At 40.7% G+C, this 19617-nt stretch overlaps 1 pseudogene; it reads right to left on the bottom strand.

Annotated features, from left to right (window-relative positions):
- LOC150021450 (heterochromatin protein 1-binding protein 3 pseudogene) overlaps positions 1 to 13660 on the bottom strand; it is a 58448-nt pseudogene extending 44788 nt beyond the window's left edge.
- Positions 13661 to 19617: the final 5957 nt, after the last annotated feature.

Consider the following 19617-nt stretch of genomic DNA (forward strand, 5'->3'; position numbering starts at 1 on the left):
TTATTACCTCTACCATCAGCCAGAATCTCATTTAGCCAGGGTTTGAGTAGCTCAAATCATCACCACCAGACTCTGAGTCCTCAATTCTCCCAACCTTACATCTTTAGTAAGTTGTTTGATCTCTGTAAACTCCTGTTATCTCATTCATAAAATGGGAGCAAAGGAAGCTAGTGCTTACCTCAAAACTGTGTGATGAGAATAAAATTAGTTAAGGCATGATGTGTGCCTCGTATATAGTAGATGTTTTGAAAGTATATGTGTTATCTATATCAATTCTTCTCTTAATAATAATAGCAGGATAGATTTTTAAAGCTATATGTAAAGAAATATTTTCCTTTTGACTTTCAAAATAATTTTAAGAATGAGTGTTACAGATGCTTACATCATTCACTTCATTTGGGAGTCCTATTTGAAAACCGGAGTATATATGAGTATGCTATATCTCTGCAAGGTGGGCTCTGTTCAGGATGGGGTGGAGCGAGATTTTGTGGCCCTTTACACATTTCTGTAGTATTTGAATTTGTTATAACAAGTATACACAATTTTTGTTAGTTCTGTGTCTGAAAATTTCTAGATTAATTGTCTAGAGCGAAACACTTAACCTATCTGGAGTTATTTTCTTATCTACAATATATGGGAATTAGAATAGATGCGTCCCTGGCTGGTTTGGCTCAGTGGATTGAGCATCGGCCTGCGAGCTAAGTGTCGCTGGTTCGATCTTCCAGTCAGGGCACATCAGAGAAGGAAAACTCTGATTCCAAAAAACCTCCGCTGCCTTGCAGCATACGTCTTCAGGGGAAAGGCTAAGGAGAAGGGAAACTCTGACTCCAAACCTCCGCTGCCTTGCGGCATACCTCCTCAGGGGAAAGGCTAAGGGAGTAAACCCCGACAGAAAATCCGGAGCTGGAGTCCCTAAGGCGGTTTGACGTTGTAGTCAACACCGGCAACTCCTGCGGCTCACCTGAAGCCAAGCTGTATTGACTCTGTCTTTCCCCTTGGATCCTTCAGCTGCGAAGAGAGGGGGGGTCTGCTGCATGGGCAACAGCTGGCCCTCCATATCACCCTGCCCAGGCTTTGTAGCTTCACTGGAGAGGACACTCCAGCATCATCGCAAGATGTCGACTTAACACGGGAGGAGACAGTTACCAGTTATAAGCTCATCCAATTGGCGAAGGAAACGAGCGCCAGGGGTCTCCTCTGACGGTGGGAGAGGTCATCGCACCTCACTGGACAGCTACCGCCCGCCTCAAGCTAGGCAGCCCCCAGCCAATTAGGTGCCGTCTCGCCATGGCTCGCCTACCCCACTGGGTGCGTGGGGATCAGAGAGTCGTCTCTTGAAAAGTGGGCCACAAAACACTCGCACCAGGCAATTCCAAGCAAACAACAAGAAAGAAGCCTCCAGCTCTTCGCCTCGCTAGCTGGAACATCAGGACCATGTGTCCCAGACTTACTGCAGACCTTCCGTGGATCAATGGTGCCAGGAAAACCACCGTCATCGACAGGGAACTGGCACAACTAAACATCGACATTGCGGCTCTACAGGAGACCCGGTTGGCCGACAACGGAACTATCAGAGAAACCAACTACACCTTCTACTGGCAAGGGAAGTCTCCGGACCAACCAAGACAGCACGGTGTTGGGTTCGCTGTGAAGAACACGCTTGTTAACTCCATAGAGCCACCCACAGGAGGCACAGAGAGATTACTTACCCTCCGATTGTCAACAACTTTCGGCCCAGTCAGCATTCTTAGCGCGTATGCCCCAACCCTCTGCGCCACCACCGAAGAGAAAGAACAGTTCTACCATGCACTGGACGAAGCGTTATCCAAGAGCCCCAGAAGTAACGCTCTTTATCTCCTTGGAGACTTCAACGCAAGAGTAGGAGCCGACCACATGACCTGGCCCACCTGCCTCGGAAACTTTGGGAGAGGAAAGATCAATGAGAATGGTCAGCGACTGCTTGAGCTTTTGTGTCACCACGGCCTGTGCGTGACAAACACATTCTTCAAGTGCAAAGAGATCCACCAGGTGTCATGGAGGCACCCCCGCTCCCGCCACTGGCACCAGCTTGACCTCGTCATCACCAGAAGAATGGATATTGGCAGCACCCTCCTCACCCGCAGCTACCACAGTGCAGACTGCGACACGGACCATGCCCTCATGGTAAGCAAGGGGCGCATAATGCCAAAGAGGTTGCACCACTCCAAGATGAAGGGTCGCCCACGCATCAACACCAGTTGTGCCAGCAACCCAGTTAAGACCCAGCAATTCATCAACAGGATGGAAGATGCACTCGGCGAGGGAATGGCGGCAGACGACATTATCGAATCCAATTGGCCACGTCTCCGCGACGCCATATACAACTCCGCCATTATTGCTTACGGGAAGAAAGAGCGGAAGAATGCTGACTGGTACGAGGCTCACTGGGAAGAAATGGAACCCATGATCGAGGCTAAGAGGAAGGCCCTACTGGCTTACAAGGCCACGCCCACTCCCAGTACACTTCAAGTTCTACGGGCTGCCAGGAACAAAGTCCAGAAGACCGCCCGCCACTGTGCCAACACCTATTGGCTAAACCTGTGCAGAAGCATCCAGGAAGCCGCTGATATAGGCAACGCACGAGGAATGTATGAGGGTATCAAGAAGGCAACAGGCCCAATCCCCTCCAAGATCGCCCCCCTTAAGTCCAAGACAGGTGAGGTCATCACTGACCAGGAACAGCAAATGCGGCGGTGGACCGAGCACTACCTCGAGCTGTACGCGACGAGGAACACCGTAACAGACACTGCTCTTAACGCCATCCCAGACCTACCAGTCATGGAGGAGCTAGACACCCCACCTACTGCGGCAGAGCTCGGCAAAGCCATCGACCGCCTCGCTTGCGGGAAAGCACCAGGAAGCGACGGAATCCCTCCAGAAATCCTAAAGAGTGGAAAACCAGTCCTGCTACAGCCGCTCCACCATCTACTCTGTCTCTGCTGGAAGGAGGGTTACATCCCCCAGGATATGAGAGACGCCAACATTATCACCATGTACAAGAACAAAGGAGACCACAGCAACTGCAACAACTACCGGGGCATCTCTCTCCTCAGCGTCATCGGCAAAGTATTCGCCCAGGTCGCTCTTGCCCGCCTGCAGACCCTTGCTTCCCGCGTCTACCCAGAGTCCCAGTGTGGCTTCAGAGCTGGCCGATCAACAGTGGACATGATCTTCTCCCTACGCCAGCTGCAGGAGAAGTGTCACGAGCAGCATAAACCACTCTACCTCGCCTTTATCGACCTCACGAAGGCGTTTGATCTGGTCAGTCGAAGCGGACTCTTCAGCTTGCTACGGAAGATTGGCTGTCCACCACATCTGCTTGCTGTGGTCATGTCCTTTCACGACAACATGCACAGCACGGTGTCCTATAACGGCGCAACCTCTGAGGCCTTCCCAGTCAACAGCGGAGTAAAGCAGGGCTGCGTCCTCGCACCTACGCTGTTCGGAATCTTCTTCTCCATGCTCCTCCAATACGCCTTTAAGGACTGCAGCGAGGGTGTCTTCATTCACACCAGATCCGATGGCAAGCTCTACAACCTGGCCCGTCTACAAGCCAAGACCAAAGTCAAAGAGGTGCTCATCCGTGAGATGCTCTTCGCCGACGACGCAGCCTTGACATCACACTCCGAAGAGGGACTCCAGCAGCTAGTCACTTGCCTTTCCCATGCATGCAAGGAGTTCGGACTAGCCATCAGCCTGACGAAGACGAACGCTATGGCTCAAGGCACGGGGACTCCCCCATGCATCACCATCGACGGATACACCCTGGAGGTTGTCAACGACTTCACTTACCTCGGGTCCACCATCTCGAGCTCTCTGTCAGTTGACTTGGAGGTCAACCGGAGAATCGCCAGGGCAGCCACAGTTATGGCCAAACTGAACCGGCGAGTGTGGAACAATTCCAGCCTCACTGAGAAAACCAGACTGCGCATCTACCAAGCCTGCGTACTCAGCACTCTCCTCTATGGCAGCGAGACGTGGACCACCTATGCAAGGCACGAAAGGAAACTCAACAGCTTCCACATGAGGTGCCTGCGACGCGTCCTGCATGTCACCTGGCAGGATAAGGTTCCCAACACCGAGGTGCTGAAGTGAGCCAACATGAGCAGTTTGCATGCAGTTCTTAGTGAGAGACACCTCAGGTGGCTCGGCCATGTCAAAAGAATGGATGCAGGCTGTATTCCCAAAGACCTCCTCTACGGCGAGCTAGCAGAAGGCCAGAGGATGACAGGGCGCCCAAAACTACGGTTCAAAGACATCTGCAAAAAGGATATGACACAATGTTCCATCAATCTCAACACATGGGAAGTTCAAGCAGACGACCGCCTAGCCTGGAGGCTCACGGTCAGACAAGGTACGTCACGCGCAGAGGCTGCGCGCAATGAGGAGCCGGTCCAGAAAAGATCGAGGCGGAAGCAGCGTCAACAGCAGCAACAACAGCCATCTGCCTTCACCTGTAACAAGTGCGGCAGGGATTGTCACTCCTGAGTCGGACTGCACAGCCATTCTCGGCGGTGCAGATAGACTCTCAGGAAGCTACGCCATCGTCTCTCAAGACGGACGGCTGCCGATGACGAGAATAGATGCACTCTAAATATTTTCCCATTATAGGATATATTATCCTATTTCTACAACTTCAGAGCTCTGTCCAGGTATACTTCATATATGGTAAATAGATGTATACATAGTTTATATAATGAGCACAATCATTGAACTAGAACAATATTAATTTAATGACATCACTTAATAGATATATAGCTAAGTTGCTTAAATTTGGAGTTTAAGATTTCTCATCTGTAAAATAAAAAAAAAGACCTCATACACATTAATATTCAGTAAGAATTGAACTAATTGTAGCTATGCTCTTTCATAAAAGTAAGCATTGATTCTAAGATATATCATCACTATGTCATGATCCAACAAGCAAAAAGGAAAGAAGGAAGAGAAGAAAAAAGAAAGGAAGAAGGAAGGAAGAAGAGACTTTTAAATATACATTTTGTTTCAGTGATCTTCACAAAGTTATCCAGGAATCTTGAAAAGTTATCATAAATTTCTTGAGAACACTTAGAACATACAGACAAATGATCCAGATCTTTATGAATTTAAGAGGAAAGTAGATACAGGAACTCAAATTAGGAGAGAAGAGAAGGAAAGAAGAAAAAAAAGAGTTTCCAATTAAATAAATCATGGCATGCCATCATTGTAGATGCTTTCCAATATCAGAGATATTAAAATGTGTGTGAAGGGAGACTAAGTATTTTTAAAATCAGTGAAATAAGTCATTACTGCTATTGTTATTCACTGAATATATACTACTCTTGTTGAAAAGGCAATTCAGCAATCATATTTTTATCTTCAATTCCAGCAATTAAAATATTAAATCAATATTACTTAATATGGAAAGTAAAAAGCAAATACTATGTGTCCATTACAGAAAAGCAAGATCAGTGTGTTTTATAACAAATTAATTATTGAATGCCTCCTATGTGAAAGAAAGTGTTAGACACAAGTCTGTACTGTAACAGTAAGCTAAAAGAGAATCCCTGTTCATTCTGGAGTAGATAGCCTGGAAGAGAGGAAGAGAGTCATATAATTTAGTGAGGATAAAGAGTAAAGATAGAAAGTATTTGACAAGTGAAACTGGGGTGCTTTATTTTTCTTCTTAAAATAGGATATTAAACCTTAAAAATTGTGAACATTTTTAAGTGTTTATTCTGGTCAATTTTACATGTATAGAAGAAAAATATGATGCTAAGTTTAATCAGTATGAAGCAAATGATCCAGTGACCAGGGGCAAGGTGCTGCTAGGATTAGAGTAAATGATCTAGGGCATTATATGGAAAGAAAAAGAAAGTTAAGATATCCATTTCTCAAGCCTAATTGATTTATGGAACTACTGTCTTTAAGAATCTGAGGTTTTGATTTTTGATCCAGACAAACAAAAATCTCTGAAGAAAAATAGATTTATTGGTCCAAACACAAAAAGCAGTAGGAGATGAAGCCACAGAACAAGTTTCCAATCTGCAAACAAAAATGACATGCTTTATGGTTTGCCTGTCATCTCAATCAAGAACAAGCAGATATTTTCTAATGAGATAACCGTGTCCATGGTTATACTGGACTAGGAACAGAGAAAAAAAAAGAAAGCATTTAGTAATCTTTTATTTATTTTAAAGCATATCTTGCATATCTGCCTAAGGGGAAAATCATGTATTTGTGTTTTCTTCTTCCTTGTATAACTTGTTCTCTTTTAGCTTTAAAGCTATTGTAGAATAGACAGACATTTTACTTAGTGTTTTTCACAACAAAACAAGTCATTGAAAAAAATTAAATGAAAAATATATTAAAGAGATGTTTATAGGCAATTTTGCTAACTCCTTTCCCTCCAGAGAGCTTCATGGACAGAAGGATGTTACCATAAAACAGTACAGACCTCTATAGAAAGGAATTTTCCATTTCAGGTAATCTATTTGGTAATTCTACATGTAAGCGAGTGTTTTACTTTTGTTCCATAGGCATTACAAACATAATGTTCAATATACTTTCACTTCTGACAGATCACTTTGAAAATAAAATGGTTCAGGTGTTATATGCTATGATAGAGGTAAGTGAAAACAAATATCCAGTTTTTTGACATTAAATGATAGTTTGACCTACAATGACTAACAAGATATTTTTCTTCTTTTCTTTCTGTGCATTCTATGCCTGATAAATATTCACTCTCTAATTTTCTACACTCCTATTTTCCCTCTATCTACAATGTTTAAGATTTACTAAACACATAATTTGTTGTTGGCTAGAAAGGAAAAAAGGGTAATAGAATGCCTTATGTGTATATGCCTAATAACAGTTATGTAAGTATTACTTAGCACATGTTTATTTTTTTAAGGATTTCATTAATTTATTTCTAGAGAGAGGGCAAGGGAAAGAGAAGGAGAAAGAGAGAAACATCAATGTGTGAAAGAAACATTGATCAGTTGCTTCTCACACACTTCCAACCAGGGACCTGTCACACAACCCAGGCATGAGCCCCCTGAATGGGAATTGAACTGGTGACCTTTCAGGTCACATGCTGATGCTCAGTCCACTGAGCAACACTGGACATGGCCATGTGCTTATTAATTAAAATAAAATTACATTAGAAAGAAAATAAAATTTCAGAAAGTGAAGGAAAAGAATTATTTCCTAACATAGGTAATATGAACGAGTAACCTCATGAGCAAAAACATCAATACAAGGTCTGTTCAGAAGAAGTACAGTCACTGTTAATATAATGAGAACAGTTTGCATGTGCATGCATGAACAATGATGACTTCACTGTACTAGTCAGTGAGGGTGGTAGACACCAATGAGTGAGCATGTGTACTGTGTGGCCATCACATTCAAAATGATTGAATAGAGTAACAAATCAGCATCAAATTTTGTGTTAAGCTTGAACATTCCTCCCAGGAAACTATTTGGATGATTCAGAAGGCCACAGCTATGGGAAACTGGTGATTGGCAGCTGCATCATGACAGTATGCCCACTCAAGCAAAACATCTCATGCAATGTCTTGGCAAAATATCAAATCACCCAGATGACTCAGCTCCCCTACAGCCCAGATTTGATGCCCTGTGACTTCTGGCTTTCCCCAAAATTAAAATCTCCTTTGAAAGGTAAGAGATTTCAGACCATTGATGATAATCAGGAATATATTATGGAGCAAGCTGATGGTGATAGAGAGGAATGTGTGAGGTCCCATGGTGCCTACTTTGAAGGGGGCTGAGATGTCATTGTCATATGTACAATGTTTCTTGTATCTTGTATCTTCTTCAATAAATGTCTCTATTTTTCATATACATAGCTGGATACCTTCTGGACAGACCTCATACAAAACTAGAATTTGAAATGTGAGTGACAAAGTTACAATTTTTTTTATAATATTGCTCTTATGCATTGAAATAAAGCTAAAGGAAAGGTATATAATAAAAGTAACAATAGCACATTTCTAATACTGAGTACAATAATGAAGGAAAAGCAGGAAGATATGCAGTTCTAGAATAAACCAACCCTAATAAATGCCAATCTATAAAGAATAGATATATGAAAAAACAGTAAGAGTTTCTAGAATTAAGAATTTCCATTCCCACATAGGCTTTAGTATCCAATCTGCCTATAGAAGGTTTCTCTACCACCTAATTTTTACTTATGAAAGAAATGTACTTAGAATTTTCTGATTAAGCATTGTGAATTGAACATGCATTTATTTCTGCTCCATCTAAAACACACAAACGGTAGCAATTAAAAAAGGATAGGCATACAAAGCCAAAGACAACTACAGCAGCGTAGAACAGAGATGTTAACTAAATTTTGGAGAAAACCAAATAGGCAGTTATTGATTTAGGAGACATGAATGGGGAAGAGATGTGTGTGTGTGTGTGTGTGTGTGTGTGTGTGTGTGTGTGTGTGTGTGTGCAGAAGGGGAAATAGCAACAAGAAGTTAGCCATTTCACACTATAGGAGCCTGAGGAATTGGAGGGATATTCTATTTCAATAAAGATGCAAAGCATGACAGAAAGCAAATTAAGTGGCTAAGTCTTTTTAAAAAGCTGCTATATCCTCTTATCTTACCCCAAGCAACCAATGATTACCTCTCCCCTACCTGTGCTAAAGAGAAAGGATTTATTCTCTGAAAAAAAATTGAACCATAGAGAAGCTCATGTAAAGCTATAAGGCACAGGTGAGGGAAAAAGGTAAGTAGGTACTGATAATGAGATTTAAGTGATAAATCATTTATTGAACACTGCATCTACCACTTTCTTCTTCTTTCTGATATTTCCGGGTCTAAATCCCCAAGGCAGAAAATAGAAGGAAAAAAAGACCATCATAAAAAGTATCCCACTGATAATGACAATAATCACATTAATAGCTTGAGTTATCCTATGAGTAAAACCTGTCAGTAAACCAGTTCCACCTGAGAAAACAGCTCCAATAAACTTTAGCGCCTCACTCAATATAAACAGAAGGCTGAGGACCACCAAGCAGTTGTGGAAAGTCTCTAATATGGAACATGAACATAAAATATATAGTAAATTTTTAAAAAAGGCAATTTAAGAAGCAAAATAAACATTTTTAAAATATTCTATTTTTCTTAAAAAAATAAGAGATATTATAACTATGACCCCCAAACTAGAATGCTACAAAAAAGAGATAATTTCAGGTAACAAACAGGCTATCTCCAAGAAAATAAAACAAAAATAAAGCAATGAAAAATAGGACAAAAAATATAAGACAAAAAGAAAAAAAGTTGATTCAGAAGGTCAACATTTACATTAGGTGTTCCAAATAAAGAAAGTAGAGAAAATAGAAGGAAAAATTTTATCCAAAAATAAAAATAACAAGAAAAATGTCCCAAATTCAACTGATAGATATGATCTTATCAATAGATGCAGCACCGATTTATGATTAAAAAAAGAAAGTTTCAGCTAAGTGGAAATAAGAGGAACATACCTAACCATAAAAAAGTCCATATATACAAATCACTACAAGTGTTCCCCTTAAGATTGGGACCAAGGCAGGAATGTTTGCTTTCACCTCTCCTATTCAACATAGTACTGGATGTCCTAGTCATAGCAATCAGACAAGAAGAAGAAATAAAAGGCATTCAAATTGGAAAGGAAGAAATAAATGGTCATTATTTGCAGATGACATAATATTGTACACAGAAAATCCAGAAAAACTACTAGAACTGATATGAATTCAGCAAAGTACCAGGAAACAAAATTAATATCCAGAAATCAGTTGCATTTTTATATGTCAATAATGACTAACAGACAGGGAAATTAAGAAAAAATTTCATTCACAATGACCTAGGAGTAAACCTAACCAAGAATGTTAAAGACCTGTACTCAGAAAACTATAAGACATTGAAGAAAGAAATTGAAGAAAATGCAGTTCAGTGGAAGCATTTACTGTGATCATGGTTAGGAAGAATTAGCATCATTAAAATGCCCATACTACCCAAATATTCAACACAATTCCTATCAAGATTCCAATGATGTATTTCACAAAACTAGAACAAATATTTCAAAAATTTATAAGGAAACACTAAAGGCACTGCATAGCAATAGTCATCCTGAGAAAGAAGAACAAAGTTGGAGGAACCTCAGTACCTAATATCAAACAGCACTATAAGACCATAGTAATCGAAACAGCATGGTACTGGCATAAAAACAGATGCATAGATCAATGGAACAGATTAGAGAGCCCAGAAATATAGCCACACCTTTAGAGTCTATTAATATTCAACAGAGGAAGCAAGCACATGCAATGAGCTAAAGGTAGTTTATTCAATAAAAGGTATTGGGAAAACTGAACAGATGTGTGCAAAAAATGAAACTAGACCACCTTCTTACACCACACAAAAGAATAAATTCAAATTGGATCATAGACTTAAATCTTAGAACTGAGATCATAAATATCCTAGAAGAAAACATCGTCGGCAGCCGTCCGTCTCGAGAGACGATGGTGTAGCTTCTTAAGAGTCTATCTGCACCACCGAGAATGGCTGTGCAGTCCAACTCGGGAGTGACATGGTATCTGTCTCCTCCCGTGTTGAATCGACATCTTGCGATGATGCTGGAGTGTCCTCTCCAGTGAAGCTGAAGCTACAGAGCCTGGGCAGGGTGATATGGAGGGTCTGCTGTTGCCCATGCAGCAGACCCCCCCTCTCTTCACAGCTGAAGGGTCCAAGGGAAAGACGGAGTCAATACAGCTTGGCTTCAGGTGCGCCGCAGGAGTTGCCGGTGTTGACTACAACGTCAAACCGCCTTAGGGACTCCGGCTCCGGATTTTCTGTCGGGGTTTACTCCCTTAGCCTTTCCCCTGAAGAGGTATGCCGCAAGGCAGCGGAGGTTTTTTGGAGTCAGAGTTTTCCTTCTCTGATGTGCCCTGACTGGAAGATCGAACCAGCGACACTTAGCTCGCAGGCCGACGCTCAATCCACTGAGCCAAACCAGCCAGGGTAGAAGAAAATATAGGCAGCAAAATCTTGAACATTGCTCATAGCAATTTTTAATTGGATATATCTCCCCAGGCAAGGGAAACAAAAGGAAAAATAAACAAATGGGACTACATCAAACTAAAAAGTTTTTCCACAGGAAAGGAAATCATCAACAAAATAAAAAGACAACCCACAGAATGGAATAACATATTTGCCAATACATCTGATAAGAGGTTAATATTCAAAATTTATAAATTACTTACAAAATTCAACACCAAAAACAAAACAAAACAAAACAACCCAACTAAAAAATGGGCAAAGGACCTGAATAGACACTTCTCCAAAGAGGATACACAGATGGTCAATAGACATATGAAAAAATTCTCAGCATCACTAAACATCAGAGAAATGCAATTAAAACCACAATGAGATAATAGCTCACAACTGTCAGAACAGCTGTCATCAATAAATCAACAGACAGCAAGTGGTGGCAAAAATGTGGAGAAAGGGGAACTCTTTTGAACTGTTAGTGGGAATGCAGATTTTTGTAGCCACTGTGGAAAACAGTATGAAGATACCTCAAAAATTTTAAATTGGATCTGCCTTTTGACCCAGTGATCCCACTTCTGGGAATATATCTGAAGAAATCCAAAACACTATTTTGAAGGGACATAAGCACCCTTATGTTCATTGAAGTATTATATACAGTTGCTCATATATGGAAGCAGCCCATGTGTACATCAATAGTTGAGTGGAAAAAACAACTATGGGACATTTACACAATGGAATACTAGTTGGCTGCAAAAGAGAAGAAAAATTTATGTTTTTTGACAATTTGGATGGACCCGGAGAATATTATGCTGAGTGAAATAAGCCAGTCAGAGAAAGACAACTACTATATGATTTCATTCATATTTGGAATCTAATGAACAAACTGAACTAACAAACAAAACAGAGACAGACTTGTAGATGGAGAGCAGATGACGACTAGTGGCAGGGGGTAGGTTAATGGGTGGAGGGACTGAGCAAAAAGGAAAAAGGACTCATGGACATGAACAATAGTGTGGTGATTGCTGCGGGCAAGGGGTATAAGGAGACTAAATGGTAATGGGAAAAAATACAATAAAGTTATTTTTTAAGTGCAAAAACTACCAACAGAAATAAGTGAAAAAAACAAAAACATTAAAAAACCTCACACCAAAGTCTGTAACTGCAAAATATTAACACCTGAGGGATAAAGGAGAATCCTAAAAATTTTCTGGGAGAGAGACAAAATTAATGTGGAAAGAACTGTGTAGAAAAATATTATCTGCGTTCTCGATAGCAATGCTGAAAGCAATAGAACAAATGTAAAAAAATGCCTTTAAAATTCTGAGGCATGATTTGCTGCCTAAAAGTTTAAGTGAAAATTATTTATCAACTCTGAGACCAGAAAAATACATTTCAGTATACATACTCTCAAAAAATGTCTGCTCCATATAATTACCTGAAACTGCTGGAGAATGTTCTTCAGCAAAACAAGGTAGTAAATAAGAAAGGAAGATACAATCTTCCCCAAAAGATTTATGAGATTTATTCAGACTTTGCCCTCAAGAATCCATTCTACTCCCTGGAAATGCCTATCAGGTGTGAGCTGTTTGACCAGAACCTGAAGTTAGCCCTGGAGGTGGCAGAGAAGGCTGGAACTTATGGACCTGGGTCATAGGCTGAACCTGCGACAGCCCCTCCCCACTTCCTAAATACTGAAAGATCCTGTAGCAGGGGCCCTGCCAATTCCATGCCTGTGGAAATCCAAGCAGCCTTGTTAGTACACTTGAAAAGGGAAGGATGCTGAGCCTGGTCACGTACTGATCTCTGAGCTTTAATACTATGCTCTCTTCCCTCCTGTGTCTATCATCATCCTACTTCCTAGCTCTGTACCGATTTATTTATGGAGGAGGTAGGCCCACAAATAATGTAATAAACATTCCTTTGATCTCAAAAAATAAAAAAGTTCTATATCAGAGTTTCAGGTTCCAAACAGTGACGAGGACTCTGGATTGTTATCTAGATGAAAAGTTTAATCTGGAAAAATGAGAATTTATAGAATCATTGGAAGGGCTAAAAAAATAAACCATAGCATAGCATTGTCACCAAAGAGATGTCACATCTTACATCTCTTGAGAGATCATAACAGCGAGTTGTGGGGTGTCTCCATCATGTGAGTCAACATTCTTAGCATTAAAAACCCAAAAGTTTTCCTGCAAGGAGCTCAGGTGTCCGGACATTTACTGAGGGCTATTGGTCAAGCTGTACAATTTTCTGGACAACCAACTTCACCTTCAATCAAGTTGTGCTGAAGAGGTTGTTCATGAGGCACACCAATCAGCCACCTCTGCCTCTTTTCCTGATAATTCAAAAGGTGAAGCTTCCTGGCCAGGAAGAGAGAACAGCTGTGGTTGTAGGGAGAGTAAGGAATGATATGCCTGCCCTGGATATGGCCAAATTGAAGGTGTGTGAGCTGCACATGAGCACCCACTCCAGGAACCACATGCTCCAGATGTGGGGGCAAAATTCACACCTTCAACGAGCTGGCCACAAATTTCCCCAAGGGTTTCGGCACCAATCTGATCTCCTCCCAATGCCTGAGAGGTGTGCATTTCAGCAAAGTCTGGGAACTGTGCATAACCACACCAAACCCTACCTGCACTCCAAATACCGCAGAAGTTAGAGTGCTCCAGAGGCCGAAGGGGCAGCTGCAGCTACAGAAAATAATCCAGATCCTACTTTGTTACTGAATATTTGGGACACAAAATTAAATAAATAAATGAAAATTTAAAAACCGGTCACCAAGGCCTTTTTATTTTTCAAACAAAAACACTAGCAATCTTGCCTGTGGACATGCCTAAGAGTACCAGTGTAGATACCTGTGCCTCCTGCCACTGGTTGGGAAACAAAGTGAGAAAAACACTGATTTGAGCCAATTACATAATTACAAAACTTCTCTCAGAATCCTTTTCTTTTTATTCTTTAATATTCTTTTACTGTTGTTCTATTACAGTTGTCCCAATTTTCCCTCCATTGCTCTTCACTGCTTCCCCTCTACTGCTCCGACAGTTAATCCTCACCCTGTTGTCCATGTCCATGGGTTGGAATTCTAAGGAAGCAATGAGAAAGGCACAGGAATGAGAGAAAGCAGTGAACTACCAGAGGCACCTGAAAGCATTGGTTGGGGTCCTTCAGCTGCCCTTTCCTGCCTCAAGAACTTTACCTTACAACCCGTTTATTTCAACTACCACTGGAGAGAGCATTTCCTGTCCCTTCCTTTATGCATCATGAGCCACGTTAAAGTTTGCCATGGACACATTTGACTGAGCCATTCTATCTCATACATTTGTGTACTGGATGAAAGAGTGCCAGGAAAAGTGAGTATCTATTCTTTTCAGCTACTGGTTAGTAAGCCACTCTTGGTTTTCTGGAATGTCCATGAGAGTGAGGATTCCATTAATTACGAAAAAGCTTCAGATGCTGGGCATACAAAACAAAGAGCTAATGTCCTTTTTCCATGGTATCCATGAAATACTGAATTCAACACAGGTGAGAGATGAAGAAAATTTCCTGGAGAGCAAGAGGTATGAGGATAATAGATATGCATCAAGTCTGGAGAACAACCACACAGACTAAGGTGGAAGACTAAAGAATTAAGTATGGAGGGGTTTTTCAAAATTCCTCTTATAACCAATTGAAAAGATTTGACAACTTTGACTTAATGGAGAATTGGACTGAGAAGTGTTAAAGGGTGTGGAATATATAACGAGAAATTATAAAAGAAAACTAAATGAAACAACATAACGGGCAAGGAAGTCCACAAAATAAAAACAAAAATTTTGAACAAAAAAATAAATTTAATAATAGTGTTCAATTTGGCTCTGAATTAAATGTATATGCATAGCCATTTTAATTAAAAACTCTAAATAAAGATTCAATTTAAATGTTAAAAACTAGGTTTGTTTCATGAGAAAGGGAGACATACATAAGAGGAACATCAGAGTGTGAGAGGAGTTTAAGATAGCTAATCTTCAGTTTCCATAATAAGAAGTCAATACACAATGTCTGAAAATTAGGAAGATATTCAAAATAAGTTATTTTGGAAACTAGTTAATTACCAAAGAAAATGGCTGAAAGACTTGAAAGTGGCATCCAATGAGGAAGTGGGTAACTGTTGTGAGGACAAATGGACAGGAAACTTCAGTTCTGTGCCTCGTAGCATTATTTTTTTTATTTTTAAGCCACCTTCAAGAATTACTTTGTGAAAAAGGCACACAACTTGTAAAAAAATTAAAATAAAAATCTCTAATGAAAAAGAGTTCAATACTTATTGCATACACATTACATTATTTGAAAAACTGTATGTGAAAATATAGAAAAAACTATAAAGATTTTTGTATATTTTTACTCTTTAATTTAATTCATGGCACTTTATCATAAGGAAACAATTCAATAAAGCAAAACTCTATTTATTATAAAATTATCTATAATGACAGCAAACATAAAGTAAACAACAGACTAACAAAGGATTTATAAATTATGGTAAACTTAAGAACATAAAAGAATTTGAAATTAAAATTTGTAACTATCAACATAATATAGAAAAATAGAAAAGTGTTTATACTGGTGCAGCCACTATGGAAAACAGTTTGGAATTTCCTCAAAAAACTAAAAATGGAACTGCCTTTTGAACCAGCAATTCCATTACTGGGATTATATCCGAAAAATCCTGAAACACCAATTCAAAAGAACCTATGCACTCCAATGTTCATAGCAGCACTATTTACAATAGCCAAGTGCTGGAAACAACCTAAATGCCCATCTGTAGATGAGTGGATCAAAAAACTGTGGTACATTTACACAATGGAGTTCTATGTAGCAGAAAGAAAGAAGGAACTTCTACCATTTGCAACAACATGGATGGAACTAGAGAGAATTATGCTTAGCGAAATAAGCCAGGCAACGAAAGAAAAATACGTTATGCTGTCACCTATTACAGGAAACTAATGAACAACACAAACAAATGAGCAAAATTGAACCAGAGGTATGTAAACAAGGAGTCGGCGGCGGCAGCGGCGGCAGCCGTCCGTCTCGAGAGACGATGGTGTAGCTTCTTAAGAGTCTATCTGCACCGCCGAGAAAGGCTGTGCAGTCCGACTTGGGAGTGACACGGTATCTGTCTCCTCCCGTGTTGAATCGACATCTTGCGATGACACTGGAGTGTCCTCTCCAGTGAAGCTGAAGCTACAGAGCCTGGGCAGGGTGATATGGAGGGTCTGCTGTTGCCCATGCAGCAGACCCCCCCTCTCTTCGCAGCTGAAGGATCCAAGGGAAAGACGGAGTCAATACAGCTTGGCTTCAGGTGCGCCGCAGGAGTTGCCGGTGTTGACTACAACGTCAAACCGCCTTAGGGACTCCGGCTCCGGATTTTCTGTCGGGGTTTACTCCCTTAGCCTTTCCCCTGAAGAGGTATGCCGCAAGGCAGCGGAGGTTTTTTGGAGTCAGAGTTTTCCTTCTCTGATGTGCCCTGACTGGAAGATCGAACCAGCGACACTTAGCTCGCAGGCCGACGCTCAATCCACTGAGCCAAACCAGCCAGGGTAAACAAGGAGTAGACTAACAGTAACAAGGGGGGAGGTGGGAGGGAGAAAAGGGGGTAAGAAGGGGAAGTGTCAAATCAAAGAACATATATAAATGACCCACAGACATGGGCAACTGAGTGGGGACTGAATGTGGGGGAAGGGAGGGGCAGGATACAGGGAAGCAAGAGGGGGAAAAAAAAGTGAGACAACTGTATTGGAAAAACAAACAAAAAATTTTTTTTTAGTGGGGGAAAATGAAAATATGAAGAATGGAAATGCCAGTTCAGTGAATATTAGGACAAAGATTTTCCTTCATGTTGTATATTTTTCTCCCTATTTGATCTCTCCAGAGTTTGGCATTCTAAACAAGTAAGTAATGACTTAAGTTTCTTTGCATAGAACTAATAAGACCAGTTGTTAATAGAGGTTCCTTTTTCTGACCAAGCCTTTGACTGGAATGTCAAGCCTAAAGGAGACATGCTTGGGCTCAGGTTGTTACCAAAAAGCCCTAAGGAACTGGGAATGACTTTCAAAGGTAATAAAAGCCCGCGAAATAAAAGGCCTGCTGCCATGGTTGGTTGTGCGGTCCACAGCAATCTCTCCAGGGAAGGAACGAAGGTTGTTTTCCTGAAAGATGGCTAGAAGGGACCTTAAGGCACAATGGAAAACCAGAAAGACTTGGAAAGGACAGGTGTGTACAGGCAAGGATGAATGCCAGGTATGTGGCCCAGCTTCTGTGCCCTGAAGAGCAGACTGAGGGCCACCTTAAATGTTCCTTGGGTAAGTTCCAGCAAAACAGAACTAAAGATCATAAGTGATCATTTGCTGCTCTTGTTGTGTTTATGCAAATGAACAGGATAAATTAAAAATGGACTTAATGTAGTCCCTTTAAAGACAAGGAGAGTAATCTTAGGGAGAAAAATCATTATTCAAGGAAAATCACAATGATCAGTGGCAGACTGTAAAGTAGGGCAGCTAACCGTCTTAAAAGTTTCTTCTCACTTAAAAAATGGTTTCACTTGAAAATTAAACCATATCTGTGATATCACCAGAGAGATTCAAGTTGCAGGCAAGTAGAATGTCAAGTGCCTTGCAACTGGATGTCTTCCCAATAAGACAGTCTTACAGATTTAGAGACTTGTTTGTTGGTTATGTTACATAAATTAACATGTGTTTTCTGTTTTCAAAGGGCATAAGCCTATGACCGCATTACCTGAGTGATTGTCTGTAGGCATAAGCCTCACTTAATCCTCTCTGCAGCGCTGCCTCCTGAGACTCAACAGTTTGGCTGAACTAAATGGCTGGGTTGGTGAAGAATGGGGTGGTCTGTGGGCTTCACTTTAAAACTGAATTCTCTTTTCTATCCTAATGGCTTGGACAGAAAGGGCCCAGAGGTCTGAGAGGGGGGAAACATAAACTATTTCCCTCAGCCCAAACTAAATATAATGGGCAAAAGGGTTTTGGACAGGTGAGATGTGCCTAGCACACCTTCCTCCAAAGAAGCCCCCCCTTTTTTTTTTTTTTCTCCTAATGTGGAACATTGAAAAATTAATCCCTGCCTTTTGTCACCTAGTAGTTATGGATTGAATGATGCTTTTTAACCCTTTTTGCCAAATCTGTTGCCCCCAGAACACAACAAGGATGCCAGCCTGCTAAACCAAGCACGCCGTTGTCTGGAGACAGCCAACTGACCTGGAGTCTGCACGATCCTTCCCCATGTGGGAAGGTCACCCTCCCCTTCACACCCCCACTATTATTAGGGATTTCTGGACCCAAGGGTAGGTAGGATGACGACCATGTCCAGCTTGAAGCAGCTAGAGGAGCTTGAGACCTTCACCCATTGTCCTTTACAAGATTACAAAGGGTCTTAATATCTGAGAGGGAGGGATAGTTATTTTTTACGAACCATGGGTATGGACTTGGGGGGGGATGCTGGGGGAGGGAGATACTGGGTGGAGGGGAGTAAAGGGGAAAAAATTGGAACTACTGTAACAACATAATCAATAAAATATACTTAAAAAAAAAAGTACACCAACAAAAAAAAAAAGAAAAGTGTTTATAATATATAGTTAGATTAAAATGGAAAGCTATAAAATCAAAGGTTCAATGTTATTGCTACTATTTAAAACCATGTTTGCATGTGGAAAAAATAATAATAAAATAAATAAATGTAAAAGTAAAAAATAAAGGTAAAATATAGTCGAAATAAATGCAAATAAAAATACCCTGATTTTTTAGCTTTTTATAAAGACAATATACAAACTGGGGAAATGTTTGTAATACTTGATGGAAAAAGTACTATTAGCCTTGTGTGAGCTTTTGCTGCACACACACATGCACATGCGCACACACACACAAAACCACAAAATTGAAAAGCTTAAAATAAAAATAATTTATTTACCTCATTATTTTGAGATTGAAATTTAGGAGTGAATATTTGGTTCTTCTAGTTTCTGCTGGGCTCACTCATGGTGCCATGTCTAAGCCAACCTTAGCAATAATGGCTCATGTCCGCTCCATGAGGATAGACTCTCAGACCCCAGCAAGGTAGCTAGGATTGGATCACAGGGCAGCTAAGCAGAGTCCCAAGAAACTGAGAGAAGCAGGCTTAAGCTCAGAAATGGTACAAGGTCACCTCTGATACATTCTATTGGCCCAAACAAGTCCCAAGTCTAATGTTGGTTCAAAGCAATGGGAAAATGGGTTCCAAATCTTCATTCATTAGAGATGAGAAAAAGCATTTCAAAGAGAATGGATACAGGAGTGAGTGAAGGAGTGTGGCCATTTTTGCAACCTGCCATATTTCCTAATTCATTTAAAAAGTGTATTATATAAAAAGATAGAAAACAAAAAGTTAAAGGTATTATATAAAAATAGCTTTAAGATATGATCATACAGCTCACTGAAAAATAATCACAAACCATTTTTTAAAATATTTTATTTATTTTTTTTAGAGAAAGGGGAAGGGAGGGAGAAAGAGAGGAAAA

This window comes from Furipterus horrens, unplaced genomic scaffold (assembly GCF_987537825.1).
Source record: "Furipterus horrens unplaced genomic scaffold, mFurHor1.1.pri manual_scaffold_1, whole genome shotgun sequence".
In the NCBI taxonomy this organism is placed as follows: Eukaryota; Metazoa; Chordata; class Mammalia; order Chiroptera; family Furipteridae; genus Furipterus; species Furipterus horrens.